General features: G+C 44.0%; 1 protein-coding gene across 2 annotated transcripts in view; it reads right to left on the minus strand.

The window, feature by feature from the left end:
* Positions 1-5,841, minus strand: part of PIK3CB (phosphatidylinositol-4,5-bisphosphate 3-kinase catalytic subunit beta) — a 108,791-nt gene extending 102,950 nt beyond the window's left edge. Inside the window, exons 1-2 of one of the 2 annotated variants that reach the window (XM_081861517.1) lie at positions 5,701-5,841; positions 2,158-2,309 (exon numbers count right to left, since the gene is read on the minus strand). The gene's annotated coding sequence lies outside the window, so the exon portion shown is untranslated. Of the gene's footprint in view, positions 1-2,157; positions 2,310-3,424; positions 3,543-5,700 lie in introns of those variants that run through there. The other variant, XM_081861518.1, reaches the window with a different exon arrangement.
* Positions 5,842-20,682: the final 14,841 nt, after the last annotated feature.

Genomic DNA, 20,682 nt, shown 5'->3' on the forward strand with positions numbered 1-20,682 from the left:
CTCTCTCTCTCTCTCTGGGAACCTGAATGCAATTACTGTGCTATGCTGTCCATCTTCACCTATACTCCATTGGTATATTTATAAACTCAAATATTACAGAATCAAAAAAATACAGAAATGCTATTATGTCCATAGCAATTTTTGCTCCAGAAGGAAAACAAACCAGTTAGCACTGGCCTTGGAGGCTGTTATTGAATGAAGAGACAAGGAGTGCATTAACAGTATGAAGGGCACCTTAGAATACATTTGCATGCAGACCAGAATAGCTTACATAAAAAAATATACATGAAGTTTTATTTATTTTATTTTTAATAAGATTAATCTATTGCTAGACTGCAAAAAAAAGCAAACCTCCAAGTGGTTTACAACAATATACAGTAACACGTTACAAACATTTAACGTTTTATGGGGTATATATCCTGCTGAACCCAATATGTGAGATTCAAGGGATTTTCCAGATGCTGTAAGTTACTTAATGGGGAACTGTGCAGCTGTTACTAAAACCACACCATTTCATCCATCAAGCATTTTCACGGCAGGGAAAATCACAGATTTCTCAACTATCAAACTACTGAGCCAAGTTGCTAGTAAATTGCAGCAAGTCGTTCCTCTAGTATTGAAAGCCTTGAGCTATAACATCACTGTAAGTCCCTGCCATGACCATTTTTAAACTGCTTTTCTCCCTCCCACTTTGGAGAGGGTGCATTCACATTTTCAGTACCCAAAATTCACACTTCCTACAATTAAAAACAAAGCAAAAACACAAGGCTGCTACTGTTGACACAATGTCCCTTGTAGCAAAAGTGCTCCATGTAATTTTAATTACATGAAGATACAGCAGCTATTTTGTGACTGGTGTCCCCAGCACTCTTTCAAAATTCAAAATGTGCTCACTGGCCAAAAAGGTTGGCCACCCCTGAGATACATTATCCCTGAAGGTCTTGTACAGCAAGACTAGCAACAAGAAAAACATTGAATTAAGTGACTCAACCACTGGGTTGTGTATAAATGGCCTAGTTTGCAATTCACACTAAGGCTGCATTCAGGCAGTACTTTATTCCATTTCCCTGACATTTCCTTACTGATTCATTTCCACATTTTGTCTGACCTTTCACACAATGTGAAACCCACTTCTGGAAACCCAATGGAAGTTTTACACTCCCTTTCATGTTAATTGTTTCCAGAAAAAAATGCATTTGCAACCCTGTAGAGACAGAAAATCACAGCAGTTTTGCTTTGTAATTTCACATGATGAAATTTGGAGCAGTATCCTGGCATACAGTTCTTTCCCACCATTTAAAATTTACCATGACATGGCACTATTTCAGTCAAAAGCCACAGGTACTGCAGTGTAAAAGGAATGTTAGAAATTGGGACAGAAACCAGTGAACCTAACAGGATAAAACCCATGCCTGAATGCAGCCTTAGTCAAACCTTGGCTTAGAGTGAATGTCTAAGAACAAACTTTGGTTACAATTTACAGTTAGTCTGGAGAGAGCGCAGTCACAAGCCTGGGTTCAGGCAACAGGCTATCTATGCCCAATCTTTGAACTTCACCCCTCCTAAAACAAAAGTAACACAGCTGTTTGATACCTAATGGTTATCCAAAGTGTAACTTTCTCTCTAATGTTTAACAGATATTTTGTTAGGATTCTGGTTAACGATTTGATCAGGTATAACCTTCTGAGTAGAAATGTCACAGTGTACCTTTTGCATTTTTTAGCTTTCACTGTTTACTTCAGGAGTTTCCCCCCTTCTCAAAGTGTGTGCATCCACACCTACCAACTATTTATGCATCTGTTGTGTGTGCCACAGTCCATGAAAAATAAAATTAGTTAGTCTTTAAAGTGCCACAAAACTATTATTAGTTCTTCTTCACTGAGTTTGCCTTGTTCTTTTCTCTGTATTATTCTTCCTGTTGCACACCAAAAATTCATAGTATTAATATCTTTGCCCACCTTATTTCTCTTCTAGAAATATGTAATCTTTCTCTAAATTTCACCTGTGCAGGTTTGTAATTTCCAATAGAAGAAGCTGAAAGGAACGAGGGCACAGAATACCACACACATGACACAATAGTTCATAAAGAGAGGGGCAGTTGTTAATAAATGGCATTGGTCTGTTAATAAAGAAAAAATAAAGAATTTAAGTTCCTACCTTTGTCCGGGTTCCGATTCTGTAGGTTTCTTCTTCTGGGTTCTCTGGTTAGGTTTCCATTAACACAAGTAAGCCACAGAGAGGCATGTCATTCTTCCTATAAAGTCATGATTGCTGTACTTTTTTTTCTTTTCAGCTCTTTTGCTGTATATCTGTTTGGAATACAGAAGAAGAAAATGGGGGTGGGGCTTCACCATACAGGTTTGTGTGAAACAGAAACAAAAGTGCTGTTAGGAGCCCTGAATCCCTGATACAAACACTCAAAACAGTCATTGACTGGAGACTGGAAGGGAACAGAAAACCCCACCTCTTTCCCTGCCTGGAGGAGGGCAGTGGCGAAGGACAGCAAAGAAATAGTTTAGCTGCTTTGATGAGTAGAAAGGTAAGAATGCTGGATGAATAGTTTTAGCAACTGAGCTGTGCCTGAAAGATATGCAGAGATCTATGAGCGCAGTCATCCGTTTGAAGATTGCCCTAAAGGCACAGAAGCAAAATAAAGATGCAGCATTACTTTAGACCAAAACATGCTCTCTAAAAATACCTACCCAGGACCTCTGGATGTAAACAACGGATTATGGGATGCTTACTCATGGGCAAGTGCCATTCACACAGACAAAAAAAAAAAGTTTATTTAGAGTGCAAGAGCAGAAGGCTATAGTCATCCTACAATACCACACTGACTCACTCCTATTATTACCTCAGCTTGGACAGGGAGATCTTAGATAAATGAACGTATTTACTCTGTACATCTGTACTCCATCCTTCAATACATCTATTTCAATGCACGGCAGCTAACAGAGCTACAATGCAGCAAGAACTTTAAAGCAGCAATGAAAACAGAAAAAAGAACAAAATGGCAGATGTAAAAGCATCACAGACTTTAAGAGTGAGGAACCCTGAGGCGGCGGCGGGGGAGGGGGGGAGACAGAATCTTTGCTTAGCTTGTATCAAGGTATTCTATTGCATTTTGTCTTCCATTTTATTTATTTCAGCCATTTATATTCCTCCGTTCCTCAAAAGACCTCAAGGCAGATACAAAGCTTTAGAATGCAAAGATCAAAATATGGAAGTCACAATACATAAATCAGTCTAAATGTGCTTTTCAAAATAACTTCCCCATATTACATAGATCAAAGGTCTCATTATCCAGAGGATTGAAAGAGGAGGACAAGCTTCAGCCAATGCCAAAAGTTAGACAATGTTGATACCAGCCAAACTTGGGGGGGGGGGATAATGTTCCAAATCTGAGGCACCACTGCCATCCCACCTTGGGAGCCCAGGCTTCATATCCTGCCTTTCTGCAGAATTAAGCTCCAAGTCTTCAGGAAGATCTTCAACCAAAAGATAGCTGGTGTGAGCCAAACCTCTGGGTGGCAGCGGTGGAGTATGTCTCAAAGCTGAGGTGCCAATTGCCAAGAACGTCGCCTTGTGACCTCAGACTTCTACACAATTAGCCTTCTGAAGACCCTTCCCTCAAGCTGCAGAAGTTCTAGTCACACCACACCTATGTTTCAAAGCAGCTAGGCTCTTACTTCCATATCATCCCCACTTTGTCACACCTTCCATCTGCTATTGGTTTGTTGGCTGGAGGGGTGGAGCCACAATAGGAAATTCAGAAAAGTAGAAAGATTCACTCACAACATGAAATTATATTATTTTTCAAGAGAGGAAAAATGAGGGTAGAGTTACTAAATGATTGAACGAGTAGACCTGGAGTTGGAATTAGTTGATTGCCCAGCTGCTGGTGGTCCTAGAGCCTATTTAGAAATTGTTGTCCTATAAAATTTCCAGCAGCATAAGAAAGTAGAGCAGGGAGCTATTTAACTTTTTTTGTTTTGTTCCCTTGTCTCCTTAGAAGTCTGATCTCAAACTATCATATGTTGGGCTTATAGGTAAGTTTCGCTTATATGCAGTCTTCTCAAGCCTCAGAAAAGACTATTTTCTTGGTTTGTGTCAGATGAAACCAGCCAGGAAAGATGCATTCTAGTTGCTAGGAAAAAGGGAAATTTGACATTCCAAGGATAAGGAAATGAGATAGAAGCAGGGAAAGTGCACTGAAAGGGAGGCGGAAATAGCAGCTCTTTAGGACCCCAGGGATACCTAACCCCCTGGTGTCCAAACAACTCACCCCTCACATCTCTGACTTCACTCATTTGCTAAAAACACTAAAAGGCAGGAGTAGTCAGGCTGACTCATCTCTCAGAAATCACTTTGCATGGTACTTGCACCTTTTGTTCCATAACTTCTTTTCTAGGAGAGCTGAAGTATTGCTTCTTTTAAAAATGAAAGCTCAGAGTCTGAGATCCCTGTAGGCTGCAGACTGAGTGCATCAGTACCAACAGCACCCATCACTTGGTGGCACTGAACATGATAAAGGTAAAGGGACCCCTGACCATTAGGTCTAGTCGTGGCCGACTCTGGGGTTGCAGCACTCATCTCGCTTTATTGGCTGAGGGAGCCGGCGTACAGCTTCCGGGTCATGTGGCCAGCATGACTAAGCCGCTTCTGGCGAACCAGAGCAGCGCACGGAAATGCCGTTTACTTTCCCACCGGAGCGGTACCTATTGATCTACTTGCACTTGACGTGCTTTTGAACTGCTAGGTTGGCAGGAGCAGGGACCAAGTAACGGGAGCTCACCCCGTCACCGGGATTTGAACTGCCAACCTTCTGATCAGCAAGTCCTAGGCTCTGTGGTTTAACCCACAGTGCCACCCGCGTCCCTTCACTGAACATGACAGCACTCTTCAAATGCCAGAAAGGCTGCCATGGAGAAGAGGGCAAAGATGACTTGTTCTCAGCCTGGAGACCAGGACTAATTCCAATAGGCTTAAGTTACCTAGAGGGGTGGTAGGGACACGGGTGGCACTGTGGTCTAAACCACAGAGCCTAGGGCTTCCCAATCAGAAGGTCGGCGGTTCGAATCCCTGCAACGGGGTGAGCTCTCGTTGCTCGGTCCCAGCTCCTGCCCACCTAGCAGTTCGAAAGCACATTAAAGTGCAAGTAGATAAATAGGTACCATTCTGGAGGGAAGGTAAACGGTGTTTCTGTGCACTGCTCTGGTTCACCAGAAGCGACTAAGACATGCTGACCATGTGACCCGGAAGCTGTCTGTGGGCAAATGCTGGCTCCCTAGGCCAGTAAAGCGAGATGAGCGCTGCAACCCCAGAGTCGTCTGCAACTGGACTTAACTGTCAGGGGTACTTTTACCTTTACCTAGAGGGGTGGTGGACTCCCACTTACTGGAGATCTTCAACCCAGAGGCTTGGCAACCAAGTGTTGGGCGTGTCCCACCTGATGTGCAGGATTGTAACTGGTTTTGTGATGGTAGAAAGAGTCGCAAACAATCTCTTTTTCAACAGGCCAATGAAGCTATGTATTGTACTGTCAGATATGGGCAAGCACTATCATTTAAAAAGAACAACAACAAAGAATGCAGCATAGCACCAATGTGTTAAATCACCCAAACCTTTCCTGTTCCGGAATTTAAAATCTTATGTCCCCTTCTTTATTCATAGGTTCAGAACCTGCTGCGTTATGCATACCTTTCAGGTTGTGCTCTTCATGTTGTGACATCATTTGCCCCAAGGCGAATTAGTTTTATCCTGGAGTAGTTGACATCATGTCTGCATTCCACCTCTCTGCATTTCTAGTTCAGATCAGATCAGAAATGATTGCTCATCTGAATATGAGACACTGCAGTAGATAAGACGGCTGTGGTGGCTGGTATTGTGACATATATCTGTCATCAAGCTATTTGGCTGAGCTTAAATAATTTCCAATGGTTATTGTCAGAGTGGGGGGCGGGGAAATCGAGAGAAAATGTTTGTTGATGGGTAAAAATATTTTTCCAGTCATGCTGTTCTTCTGTGCAGATTGACTGCCCCACCAAGTCTGGCATAGCTTGTTCCTTGACACACCCTGTGAGTGGAACCTCTTGTCTAAGATAAACTTCCCTTTACAGCATTTTAGATGCAATGCATTCAAACACAGCATTTTATGTACATTATAAATTTAACTTTATCAATCAGTTCAAGGTTTGGCTCCTACTGGCATGAAATAGGAACCTGATCAAAAGAAAGAAGTATCTGGCCCCGTCTTGGTTATTTTTCCTCATCTTCCAAGTTCCTCTATGCTATTGTTACAAAAGAAACTTGAAAGCCTTATAATCCCCTAATACACTTGCCAGAGCAAGGAAAGTCCATCAATTACTCTGGTGTTCCATGATGATGTAATCACCCCTTCTCTTTAAAAAGTCATGGAACTGTGCTCCCTCATGTTTCCCCTTCACTGAACTGAACTGAATAGTACTTGTGACAATTCAGGTGCCTGGGATAACAGTTATCATGACTAAAGTTACTACAAAACAGGAAGCGGTTTTGTAAATAAAATAGAACATCATCTGAATGCTAGCTGCAGCAAATCCAGGCACTCTTTTTATAGGTGCATTGGTTTATTTCCTGTGGTCATTTTGTATGATCCCAATGTAAATTAAATTCCTTAAAATGAGAAAACTACTTTGTAAGATGAGGAATGGATATTTCATAGACGTCTTCTAATCTTGGGACTAGCATTTGGTACTGTGGCTCAGTATTTATGGAATCAGATAATCAGATATTCTTCCTTACAAATCTTTAAGCTATCTTCCAGTTTATTGGCAATACATACTCAACATAAGCATAAGAAAATGGCTAAACTAGCCTCATTGGTTCCTTAAAAGAGCTATTAGCCCCACCTAGTGGCCAAAACAGAATTCCAAATAGTCTGTCAGTGCATTTATTCTTGGATATATGGATAGTTTTGTGCCGCTCTCAGTTATTTCATTGAACATATGCAAGATAAGTTGCTCTAATTCTGCTATGCTGCTTCATGCAGATTTTCTATGTGGGTTTGTTTTCCCTTCCATGTTACACTGAGAGTACAAAAAGATAATACACAACTGTTCATATGCCTGCAGTTAGAACGTCTTTATAATGGCCCCATATCTAACAAAAGGATTTTGCAAAGTTGTTTAAAGGTAAACGGACCCCTGACCATTAGGTCTAGTCGTGGCCGACTCTGGGGTTGTGGCGCTCATCTCGCTTTATTGGCCGAGGGAGCCGGCGTACAGCTTCCGGATCATGTGGCCAGCATGACTAAGCCGCTTCTGGCGAACCAGAGCAGCACACGGAAACGCCGTTTACCTTCCCGCCAGAGCGGTACCTATTTATCTACTTGCACTTTGACATGCTATCAAACTGCTAGGTTGGCAGGAGCAGGGACCGAGCAACGGGAGCTCACCCTGTCGCGGGGATTCGAACCGCCGTACTATATTAAACAGTGCAATATAATGTACGATTACTTGGAAGGAAACCCTACTGTGTTCAAAGGAGCACACTCTCAGGTGAATGTGCATACACTGTTGCCAAAATGTATTAAACAGTATAATGTAAGACATACTAAATATACCCATTTTCCATGGTTTGTAGTCAGAAACAGATAATCAGGGAATCTCTGTATGTGGACATGTTTGGCATTTTGCACTTAACTTAGTTGCTTCTCATAAGTGGTTTTAAAAACAGAAGAAGAGTTCTTTCTGCTGAGTCTGATCAGAGGTCCAGCATTCTGCAACCCACTGAGATCAACCAGACATCTATCAGAAGTCCTCAAACCTTCTTCCACTGTTGGTTTCCAGCAACTGGTATTAGGTAGTGTGCTGCCTCTGAAACTGTGTGTGGGGGCTGTCTTTCATCACAGGGATAGCCAGTGCTGTGCCTCATTGGACTACAACTCCCATCATCCCTGAGCATTAGCCCTGCTGGCAGCATCTGATGGGAATTGTATCTTAATCTGGAGGCTACCTCAGTGGCTACTTCTGCAGCATGTGAGTTTGTCTAACTGGCTAGAACGCCCTACATTAATTGTGCATTGTGTGAATAATATTCTCATTTGAATAATTTGCTGCCATTTACAAGTTTGGATATTTCACTACTTACCCTGGCTCCACAACTTTTACAATCTGCTTAATATTCATTAAAGAGCATTGGTCCCATAATATATCCACTCTACCCCTTGTGAAAACAATCTCTTTTTTTGGCCACCGTTTCCTTTCCCTTAATCCTTTCCTCTATTTCTGAACTTCAGAGGCAAATGGCAGTCCTAATGCGGTCAAAATAGAACCATTAATGCAAAAGTGGGAGGTATCAACAGGCTTGGGAGAACCCAAAGTTTGCAGAAGTACAAAAAAAAGCTTAAGAATTTTTAAAAAGGAAATTCCCAAAACAGCCCGGTAACAGCTAAGCATGCTCAGAGCTTGTGGAATTCTCATTCATTCATATGCTGCTTTTGTATGAAATTGTCCACAGAATGGCTCACAACATGTCAAATGGGCAATACGCACACATGCACACACACCACAAATAATCATATCAATAAGTAAATACACATTGACTGGGAAGCGGGTGGTGCTGTGGTCTAAACCACTGAGCCTCTTGGGCTTGCCGATCAGAAGGTTGGTGGTTCAAATCCCTGCGATGGGGTGAGCACCTGTTTCTCTGTCCCAGCTGCTGCCAAGCAGATGAATAGGTGCAAGTAGATAAATAGGTGGCGGAAACATAAACAGTGTCCATTGTGCCAGAAGTGGTTTAGTCATGCTGGCCACATGACCCAGAAAGCTGTCTGTGGACAAACGCCGGCTCCCTCGGCCTGAAGTGAGATGAGCACCGCAACCCCATAGTCGCCTTTGACTGGACTTAACCATCCAGGGGTCCTTTACCTTTACCTTTTTACCTTTACATGCTGACTAACTGTTGTGGCTGAGTAGGATGGGGGATGCAATAAAGATGTGTGGGCATAAGGAGGTATACAAATTTAATAATTAAATGGATGAATAATGGTGGAAGATATGACTAAATGACTGGTTGTAGCACTGAACTGGAAAATTCCACACTGCAACATTTTGTTGCAGGTCTGACTTGCTCAGTTACTAATCTTTGCATTTTTTGTTCCTGCATTCTTATCTACCCCATGACTGCTTACTAAGTTTCCTTAGGAGACTTTGTTGAGTGATTTGTTAAAAGGAAATGTGAACATCCAGGCATATAGTGTCTACATGTTCATCCTATCTGCATGCTTACCGACATTCCTGTAGAACACAAAGATAATAGCGAGGCAAATTTCACTTTGCAGAAGTCATGCTGACATTGTGACCTTCGGCGGTAGAAATATTCTCAGCTGCACACTCAGGTTTTCTCAGGGCCTTTGCTTTCGATTTGAGCCCTGCATTTTATGCCACAAAGTGCCTGGTTCTCTGCTACAAAATTTCATTTTCAGTCCCGGTTGCTTCCTGGTGCTGTTGAGCATTGCACTGAAATTTTCCTTTGAAGCTCTGCCTGAAGGGGAGTAGCAACAGAACTTCAAAGCAAAGCTGACCCCATCTTTGTGCAGTCTGGCCATGATGCTTGGCAGCCCTCGAGAAGCAAGCAGGGGAGTTAAAAAGAAATATCCATGTAATTAGCTGAGTGAGTGAGTGTGAAACTTCCAAATTCAGCGCCAGCCAGTGCCAAATAATGGGAACAAGGAATGGCAGTGGAAAACGTTGCTAGGCAAAGATTTCTGATGCTTTGGTAAAACTGAAGGTCCAAAATGGGAGAGGAATGTTGCCACATTTCAGAATCATACTGAAGAAATTGGCAGAAGCTTCTGCCATAGAGAGGTGCTTGTAGAGAATAACACCCCCTATTCCTAAACACCTGCACTCAAAAATATCTCAGAAGCTCTGCTGAGCAAGGGTAGAGGTTGCCTGCCATATAAGAGGTAAGATGGATGTCCTCAGGGCTGTGGCATTATGTCACATCAGATTTTTTTGGATACTTCATGTAAAATGGAAATGTAGCTTTCTTGGGACAGAGGACCCTCTGTTTCTCTCAGGGCCCTGATAATAATAATAATAATAAATAATAATAATAATAATAATAATAATAATAATAATAATAATATGTTATTTATACCTCACCCATCCAGCTGGGTTTCCCCAGTTACTCTTGGCGGCTCCCAACAAAGTATTAAAATACAGTGGTCTGTTAAACATTAAAAGCTTCCCTAAACAGGGCTGCCTTCAGATGTCTTCTAAAAGTCTGGTAGTTGTTGTTCTCTTTGACATCTGGTGGGAGGGTGTTCCACAGGGTGGGTGCCACTACCAAGAAGGCCCTCTGCCTGGTTCTCTGTAACTTGGCTTCTCACAGTGAGGGAACTGCCAGAACGGCCTCGGCACTGGACCTCTGGGCAGAACAATGGTGGTGGGGACGCTCCTTCAGGTATACTGGGCCGAGGCCATTTAGGGCTTTAAAGGTCAGCACCAACACTTTGAATTGTGCCCAGCCTTGCCACCCTCCCGAGCCAGCCACACCTGGTGTCAATTATTGCAGTGCCCCACCCAAAGAATATTGATTTCTCCCATGCTGCTCATGGGATGAGTCCATCAATCCCTGGAGAGCTTCAGGAAAAGAGGTAGATAGGGAATTAAATGTTTGCCCTTGGCATAGAAGTCTAGTTCTCACACTGATCTACAGTTTGTCCACATCCACTGATTCTTTGGTTGCTTTTTGGTGCTTCCTTCATTTGAAATGAGTCTTGGAGCTGCTTAGACTGTTTCTGACATTCTGATTTCAGTTGTTCTTCTTCCTAAACGGAAACAATTCAGAGTGGGGCATACATTTAAATCAAGAGATTTCCCTTTCAAAGACCTCATAATCCATCTTGATCCCATTCGTTTAAAACAACAGTTGTATGTTTTCATAACTTATGTATTAATTTATATAGAGGAAGAAAGATTTTCCCCTCCCCTTTTTCCTACTCCCACATACCAGGCTTGGTTCTTGATATTTATTTACTTTCTGTCATTTAATTCTGTGCCTCTTAAGAGGGTGTTTAGATTCAAACCAGTTTCTTCCCAATGAACTCCAGGCAGCTAAACTGGTTTAACTTCCAGTTAGCGGTGAGTAAAGATTACTAGAGGCTTTAGTTATTGTGTACATGCAGTAAGTAGTTGTGGCAGAAGTCAGAAATAACAAAGCCTGGAGGCATAATCTACCACGAAGATTAGTCATTAAGTACTACCTCCAGGTACGGAGGGGGACTGCATCTGAACACCAATTACGGGTGACCATGAGCACAATGAGACTGAAAAGGTAAAAGGTAAAGGACCCCTGGATGGTTAAGTCCAGTCAAAGGTGACTCTGGGGTTGCTGTGCTCATCTCGCTTTCAGGCCAAGGGAGTCAGTGCTTGTTCACTGACAGCTTTCTGGGTCATGTGGCCAGCATGACTAAACTGCTTCTGGCGCAACAGAACACCATGATGGAATCCAGAGCACATGGAAATGCCGTTTACCTTCCCGCTGCAGTGGTACCTATTTATCTACTTGCACTATTGAAACTGCTGGGTTGGCATGAGCTGGGACAGAGCAACGGGACCTCACTCCGTCATGGGGATTCGAACTGCCGACCTTCTGATCGGCAAATCGAAAGAGGCTCAATGGTTTAGACCACAGTGCCACCCGCTGAGACTATTGCCCTCCTGACCTGCTTGTGGGCTTCCCATAGGATGCTATAATAGATAGGTCTTGATCCAGCAGGGCTCTTCTTAAGTTCTTAAGATCTCATATCAGAAGTAATAGAATGCACGCCTGTCAGGGGCTCAGGAGCAGAGACACAGGGGAGAGAGGAAACGGAGAGCGAAGGGGAGGAATCTGAGGGCAGTTTAGGGGAGTATGACAGTGGCCCGAGAGATTCCATGAGCTTCTCCAGCGATTCAGAAGATTCCCAGAGGGGAGCGCCGGTGGCCAGGGCAAGAGGGGTCCCGGGGGGACACACCAGAAGCAAGGGGCCAGCGGGGACTCCCAAAGCAGCAGTGGGAGATCAGGACCGGTTCCCCCACCAGAGCGGAGTGGGGGGGAGGAGTCCCATGAATCAGGGCCAGCGTCTTCTCCAGTAGGGAGAGAAAATGAGTCAGGGCTGGCCACGCCTCCATCGGAGAGTGAGGGAACGGAGGGGAAGTCAGGTCCAGCTACCCCCCCCCCCGAGGGGGGAAGCAGTGACAGGAGCAGTGAAACAGTCAGAAGGAAGGTTGCCGGCTGGGCGCGCGCGCCAAGTTCAAATGTACAGGCGCGCGGGACAGCTGGAAGCCTGGATTGGGAGCCAGGTCCTAAAGCACGCCGGAGGCAGGGGGAAGAATCCGGGGACTCAGCATCAGAAGAGTCCAGAAAGGGCAACACCCCAGCGGGCAGAAGGACCCAGAGGAGGAAAGAGCAGAGGAAGAGGTGGAGCAAGGCTAGAGTCTTAAACTGGTGTCTGGGGGGAGGAGATTCAGACGGAGCTTCAGCGGTCTAGCGTTGAGACGTAGAGCTGCATGCCATGACTTTGAAATCGAAACTGAACTTCAATAAAGAGTTTTGTATATAACAACGAACTGGCGTTGGTCCTTTGTGAGCTGGGACCTCGGGCAGCCCTGACAACGCCCTTTTTGCAAAGCTGTGCAGAAAAAAATATGGCTACAAAAGTCTCAGTGTCCAACCAAGTGAACATCCGTCTACAGCAGATGGGATCCTTTGCATGGTTTAAAATACATTTGATATTTCAAAAGTGATCCTCAGTCTTTGCATGATTACTTAGAGGACTTCCATTATTTTTCAGGTTCATACCATGCTGAAAAAAGACTGACAAGACAGAAGTATTGTTTCTGGGGGACAGGGGATGGGCAGGTGGGGGGGGGACTCACTGGTCTTGAATGGGGAAACTGTGCCACTAAAGGACCAGGTGCACAGCCTTGGGGTCATTTTGGACTCACTGCTGTCCATGGAAGCCCAGGTTAATTCCACCTGGTAAAATGGCTGAAACCCTAACTGTCTATGCCTTGTCTCACCAGAGTTGTAGATGCCCTGGTTATTCTCCTGCTTGGACTACTGCAATGTGCTGTATATGGAGCTGCCTTTGAAGGTGGCTCAGAAATGGGTGGTGTACAAATAATAAAATTATTATTAATAATTATTTCAAGAAAGCTTACAGCCTGAGTCTACACCTGTTTACTTCGGACCCTGCAAGCCCAACTTCCTCCCAAGTAAATGCACCGACCATGTCAATCTTCCAGCATGCTTACTCACAAGTAAATCCTGCTGTGTGTTCAGTGGGCCTACTCCCAGGTAAGCATGACATAGGATGATACTCCCCATCTGATTGTGACGGATGCGAGTCGCTTGGACTTCATTCTTGAGGTTTATTCCAAGTAACTTAACTCCGAGTGCAGCTCCCTTGGGGGCAAATTCTTTGGAGGGGATGGCAGAGGGATGTGGTGTCATCTTTAGCTGTTAGAAATACTGAGGGAAAACATGAAACCCCAAAGGGGCCGACATCCCATACAGTTCCCTTTGTATCAAGTGTCTGGGCCTCCAGAGGGAATAGGCAGAGGCTGCTAATGCTGCGGACTGAGGGGGAGGGGGGCAGGAGAAAGGCGAACGCTCATTCCTTATTTTTAACAGTTAAATTCTTGAGGGAAATAATAGATATCAAAGGTGGCAGGGGTGTCCTTTTCTATTAACTGTCTGTCTTTCCGGGAGATGGGGTGGGAGTGGGATGGACAAGGACTTGCAGTTCTTTAACTTTGGGGGGTGAGGCGGGGGAAGCTCTCACACTGTTTCAATTAGGGCAGTCTATGTTGTCATATAGCTCCAAGGGATAACTGAAACTTTTTGGAGAACGCTTCTTAATTCACCAGCCCCCTCTTTTTTATTGGCCGCTGCCACATGGAGTTCATTTCACATTTCTGCTATAATGTAAGTGATATAGAAAAAATAGTTCTCACATTGTGTCAGGTCCACTGGTGCACAGGCGTGCTGGTTTCATTGCAGACAGATGATGCACTTGCTCCCCAAGGCTGCTACCTCCACCCATACCAGTCTTGGAGGAAGGGGATGGAATTGTCTGTGTGTACACACACATCGTATTGCCTCACTTGGTCGTCTTTGCGCAAGGCCTGCTTACTCGCAACAGATGAACGTGTGAACGGATGCAAGGTGATATTAAAAGGTCTGTAATGTTTCACTTTCGAGTACAAGTGATCCCTGGAGTTTGGCCCTCATCAAGTGATGGACAAGCATGGATGGACCAGCCCTTACATGAGAGGCGTTATCGGTGGCGTAGCATGGGTTGCCAGCATCCGGGGCCATGTGGAGGGAGGGTAGGAAGGAAGGAGAGAAATGGATGGAGTATGCCTGCGCATTCAGCGTCACCCAGGAGATCGCAGCCACAGAGATAAGAAAAGAAGAGTCACTCCATTGTCTGGGGAGGTCACTTCCTGGTTCACATGGACAGGCCATTTTCAGCGGAGCCCAGCGATGGAAGTGCACAGCTGTATTGAGGCAGCACAGGGTGTTGAAATTTTGTGCCCCTAACAATTTTGCATCTGTAGCAACCACCCCTGCTATGCCACTGGGAGTTGTAAAATGCTGCGTGACTGCAGCATTGTAGATCATGGCATACACAGCCCTATCATATGCATGCTACTATTTTTTAAAATCTTTTTTTACAAAAGTTTTGACTGTTACCATTATTTCATCCCAAAATCCACAGGAGGGCAATATTTTTATCAGGCCAACCAAAATGTGTGTGTGTCTGTGTGTGCGCGCGCAAGCTTCTGAATTCTTCAGAAGGCTTCATCAGGCTAGATAGCAAACTAAACAGGGAGTGGGGGGTGGGGAGAATAAAAATTGGCTAATGTTGGAGCCATTGATGTATACCCTCCAACATCTCCGATGAAAATAGGGACGTTCTATTCCATAATGATAATGTCACTATTTTTATCCCCCACATATTCCTGGGTTGCTCCAGCCACTCTGGGCAGCTTCCAACATACATAAAAACATAATAAAACATTAAACATTTGGGTCATTCTACATCAGTTCAACGCAGTCATGCCACCCACTGTATTGGGTTTTGATGAAACTTGGTGTACACCCTTCCCTTATGGTTGAAAGAAAACCCCTTAAATTGCCCCACTCTATCTCTAGCCAATTTTCATAGTTTTAAATACCCTCAAACTGAAAAACAAGCCTGCACTTTTTTGGGGGGGGGAACCTCTGTAATAACAATATTATTTTAGATTTTAAGATGAACAACTTTGTTTCATTAATTTTTTTCTATTACAGCTATGGATTGTAGGAAAGTTGTACTCCGTAGCCATTTTTTCCCCAAGATGTCCAAAACATGTAAAATTTTGTTAGAAGACATAAGAGATCCATAAATTTTATTCTCTGTTGAGAAAGAGTGTGTCTTTGCAATAATTTTTACCATCAAAAACTTCTGATTCCATCGTGCCCTCATGCTGAAAATTTAGGTTTTCTATACCTCATTTTTCCACAAAAAAAACTACATTTATACATTATTTTAGGCATTTATAAAATCTTTTGAGTGCTAGTGTATTTTCCCCTGAAATCCTCATCATGTTATTGAGCTCTGTGTATAATTTCAAAGATCATTGGTTTTGGAGAAAAAAATTAAAATGCCCACAAGGCCGAGGATCTCAAGAGGGACAGAAACACAGATTTCACGAAACTTTGAAGTGCTATAAAATTAAAACCGTTCGAGATGGGGGGGGAATGTTAGGGGGTTTCTTTCAACCATAAAGGAAGGGTGTACACCAAGTTTCATCAAAATCCAAGATGGTGGGTGGCGAAACCCTTGTTTTTTGCGTTGATTTGATGTGGAATGACCCATTTTTAAAAACTTCCCTATACGGGATTGCCTTCAGACAGCTCAGGGGTCGGATAACTCCATACCATCCAGCATTTCTCATCCAAAGGAAAAGTGGGACATTCCAAGATGAAATCAGAAGCCAGGGTAAAGGTGAAGGTAAATGGACCCCTGACCATTAGGTCCAGTCGTGGCCGACTCATCTCACTTTATTGGCTGAGGGAGCCGGCGTACAGCTTCCGGGTCCTTTGGCCAGCATGACTAAGCCGCTTGTGGCGAACCAGAGCAGCGCACGGAAATGCCGTATACCTTCCCGCCGGTGCGGTACCTATTTATCTACTTGCACTTTGACATGCTTTCGAACTGCTAGGTTGGCAGGAGCAGGGACCAAGTAACGGGAGCTCACCCTGTCATGGGGATTCGAACTGCCGACCTTCTGATCGGCAAGTCCTAGGCTTTGTGGTTTAACCCACAGTGCCACCCGCGTCCCTAGAAACCAGGGAGACTTCTCTAAATCAGGGGTGTCCCTGAAAAACAGGGACACTTGGGGGGTCTGTTGATGGCGTCTGTGCTTAGTTTCAGTCTTAAGATGTAATGTGGAAGGAGGAAGCAGACAGTCAAATGAGACTTTGCTGTGTACACCAAACTCTCAAAGCACAAACCCTCCAGGATGCTGGGAATTGTACCCACCAAAGACCTACAATTCCCAGCACCCTTAAATGACAGTTCTTTGAGGGAGGGTGTGTGCTGTGTTTTATTAGGTGCTTTGCAGGGTTTGAGTTGCACCTGGGACTTCAGGGAAGAAAGTACATACAATGCTTGATATCCCCTCCCCATTTTGGAAAAATAAAATCCAGCTGTTACCCGGATCTATTTCCTAAAAGATTATTTCACTATAAGCCATTTTGGATTTGTGTGCCTGAACGAAGCAGGTTATAATTTTAAATTTAAATAAATAAGCAAGCAAGCTTAGAAACAAATCCCACTTAGCTCAAAACCCCAAGTATGCATAAGCTTTACCTGACAGCAAATTCCACAGATTCTCATTTGTGCCTATGGTTGCCGTCTAAAATAATCTCTCTGCGTGTAGCTGTGCATAGAATCCAAACTTCTGAAGCCAATGTTTGGTCTGGATCTAAACTCCTCAAACAATATATTTGTGATCCTTTCTAGCAATCACAAACATAACTCACAATTGAGTGCCATTCCCAGGGAGTTCCATACAATTCAGTACATTGGAATAAATCATGTTGTGAAAAGTAGCTTTTTAAAAATAATGTTCCATTTTTTCAGTTAGTTTAAGACACAGCTACTGTAATTCTGCACAGAATCAGGCTGTCATTTGAAATTGTGTCTGTTCACCCAACCTATAGCAAACATATAGGATTTGCTTTGCGTGCTTTTCTTTCTTTTTTTCAGAAACCTGAGATCATCTGTTGAACTCTGCAGGGATCATTTTTGGCAACTAGCGTTGATTGCAACTTCCATTTTCTGAATGCGAATAGGATCAAGATCCCACTATGTCCCTAAAAGTTGCTTCCAAGTAACTGTTCTTAAGGCTTCTAATCTGGCCTTTCTGTTAACTGCTTATGACATCCTGATGTAGGTAGAGTTATAAGAGAGTGGGGGGGCTGCACTTTTAGGGAGCCATTTAGAAAATCTGTCGGTAGAACAATTGTGAGATAAGCTAAAGGTTTAGAGTGCTGAGAAAACAAAATTTGTCCCAGTGATTGGAAGGTGTGAGGAATTGCAATCAAAACAACTCTGTAGTATTTGGACTCTTCTTTCCACACTGAACTCAGAAAGATAAAGTAATCAGGAGTTTGCACTTCAGGCCAACTGCAGCTAGTTAGTTTGTACTTCTGCATTGAGCTCTAAAATGTGTAACAGTGAATATCAGAAAGACACATTGCGGAACTCTCCCCCTCTAATAGGAAACAGTTGAGGTTTTTCTTCCAAATCTGGCAATTTTGAAAATGAAAACACGAGAGAAGCTAAGAGAGTGCTCCCCCCCCCCCCCAAAGTTGCAAAAGTGCACTTTGGTGCATATACTCAAAAATCGCTCCTCAAGAAATGCTGATGCGGAAAAAATTAATGACCTTTCTGGTGTATAGAGAAGTCAATGCTACTTTCCTTCTCTCTCCCATCTACTCCCTTTGTGTCCAGAATATCCAAGATTTAAAAAGGCATTAAGGTTTTTTGGGGGGCTGGGGCTGGGAGTGTTTAAACGAATGGTTCACATATCCATTTCAGGGGAGTTTGTGGCAGGTTCATAAATCACTTTATTTATATTAACCAGTAGCTTCTAAAATATGACAAATGGTGGGCTGATACACTCCAGAGTCAAACCCGAAGCACAGTCCTGCAGAGATTCTGGAGCAGGCATAGGCAAACTCCAGCCCTCCAGATGTTTAGGACTACAATTCCCATCATCTCTGACCACCTGTCCTGTTACCTAGGGGTGATGGGAATTGAAGTCCCAAACATCTGGAGGGCCGGAGTTGGCCTATGCCTGTCCTGGAGCATCCAAACTGAGGCCCATCAACATGAGCAGCTGAGTAGACACAATACCTCATCTCTGCTGCCGTTTTTTACTATTTATGCTGATTGCAGCATCTGGGCTTGATGAGGCATGTGACCCTCACTGGCTCTGAGCCTACTCCAGAAGAGGAATCACACACCTCCTTCCAGAGCCAGCGAGCTCCACCTGGCCAGCCAGACAGCTGGGTTGTGGGTCCTGGCCTGCTTCAGCCTCATGGAGCGCCCCACCTGCTGCTCCCTACATCTCAGAGCCTGCCATGTTCAGGGAAACAGGGGCTCCTCTGGCTCTGGTGATGGGTCCTGCTGCTCTGGTTCCTGTGCACTGAACCCCATCCCCTAGTCATCTTCCATCACCTTGTGAGTACTTCCTGTGCTAACCTCTTCTTCCCCATCCCCAGCTTTCCCCTGTGTGTCCCAGTCCCAGCTACACCCCTTGCTGGAATCCTCTTCCTCCTTTCCGCTGTCCTGCCAGTTCATGACAATATTTTGCTTAAGCCCCACTGAAAAGTATGGGAGCTGCATAAGATCTCTGCTGCTCCTGCGCTGCCCCCATTAATTCCAATGGGATTTAAGCCGAAGAACGTCCTGCTCTATTGTGCCCAGAATCTTTATTGCCAATAGCATGTCATGTGCTCTTCAAAATAGAGAATTACCACAGTCCCTGCCTGCAATTTACAATAATTGCATATGAAAACATAGCAGGACCTGCCAGGTACTGACACATGAGCAATGCAGATGGGATGTGGGGAAATTATGAGGACATAGAGGAACAATAGCAGTTAGAAATCTCAGTTTAAAAAAGAAATGTCATGCACTTTATCCAAAATGATGTAGAGCACAGTATGCTTAAACTAAGAAAATACCATATAGTAGTGATTTAAGTGATATCTTACACAACTTAAAAATGTTACAAAGTGCCTAACTGGATTAAACCAAGATGCATCTACTCATATCCTTTATTTCCCACGTTTGGGAAGTGAGTGCCATTTCATAAGAAGCCAAAACAGCATCACCCACACACATTTGCAAGTTTGAGGGAATCCTAAGGTTTGTCTATAAAGAAAAACTTTATGGGAACAAAACTCTAAGTGGGGCGAACATTCCTAAACTCAGCCCAATGCAGACTATCCTCAATGGCCACAGAACACTGTTTGAGAGTTGTGGGAGGGAAAACAGAAAAATTGGGGTGGGACTGAAAAGGGAGCACTCCACACTGCAATATTTTATTGCAGGTCTCACTCACCTAGGTTTCAAAATCCAACAGCAGTCCGGCAGATAGATGCCTCTGGGAGCCCACAGGCAGAACATGAAAGTTTCCCCCCTAGCATATTTTATTAGGAGACATCCTTTAAAACGTTTACAGCAAGAATGTAGAACCCGTGATATTCCAGTTGTTATTGAACTCCAACTCCTATCAACCGCAGCCATCATGGTCAGTTGTCAGGAAAGATGAGAGTTAAGAGTTCCATTTAACACCTAGAGGATGACAGGTTTCTCATCCCTAATTTTCAGGGTATCTAAATTGACATATACAGATGTGAAGAGCTTTTTTAGCTGGAACTCGCCTCTCAGGTGGGCACCATCACTGGTGGAGGAAGGTGGGTGCAGTAGGTGCGGTCTGTCCTGGGTGTCATCCCTGGAGGGGGGTGCCATCGCTGCCCCACCTCCCTGGGATGCTTGCCCCACCCCCACGGCCGGCTAGCCCTGCCCCCGGGTGCTGGAGCAGCTAGCTCCACCTCTGGGCACCATAGCTATTATAAGAGAACAATGGAGGTATTCGTGGTGAGTACTGGCACCTCTTTTTCTAGAAAAATAGCACTGCAAATGTGTCTGTACCAGAAATGCTCTATCTCCCCAGGTCCTTCCTTTTCACCTGGTATACTTTGAAAATACATGGAAAATGTCCATATTAATCGCTATGGCCACCCTATTCAAAGGAATTCAAAGCAAAATCTAACTTTGTTCAAATTTCAGCCCCAATTCTATTCTTGCTTACTTGAGAAAATGGCTTACTGAAGTCACTAAGACTTACTTCTGAGTAGCCTTGCAAAGGACTGTGCTGTCAGGAATTTAAATGTTAGGGCTGACTCTTTCCCCTGCCCTCTGCTGGTTGATAGAGTCAACATTTACTGACAGCAGAGCCCTGGAGACCAGAAAAAACACCTCAGTAAAGGGGCACTCCTTAACTTCTGCTAAGTTTTAACACTCTCCCAGTGTAACTTAATTAAGCCTGCCCTGCTTTACAAAAATATTGAGCTGAAAAGAAA

This window comes from Podarcis erhardii, assembly GCF_964252035.2.
Source record: "Podarcis erhardii genome assembly, chromosome: 5".
Taxonomy (NCBI): domain Eukaryota; kingdom Metazoa; phylum Chordata; class Lepidosauria; order Squamata; family Lacertidae; genus Podarcis; species Podarcis erhardii.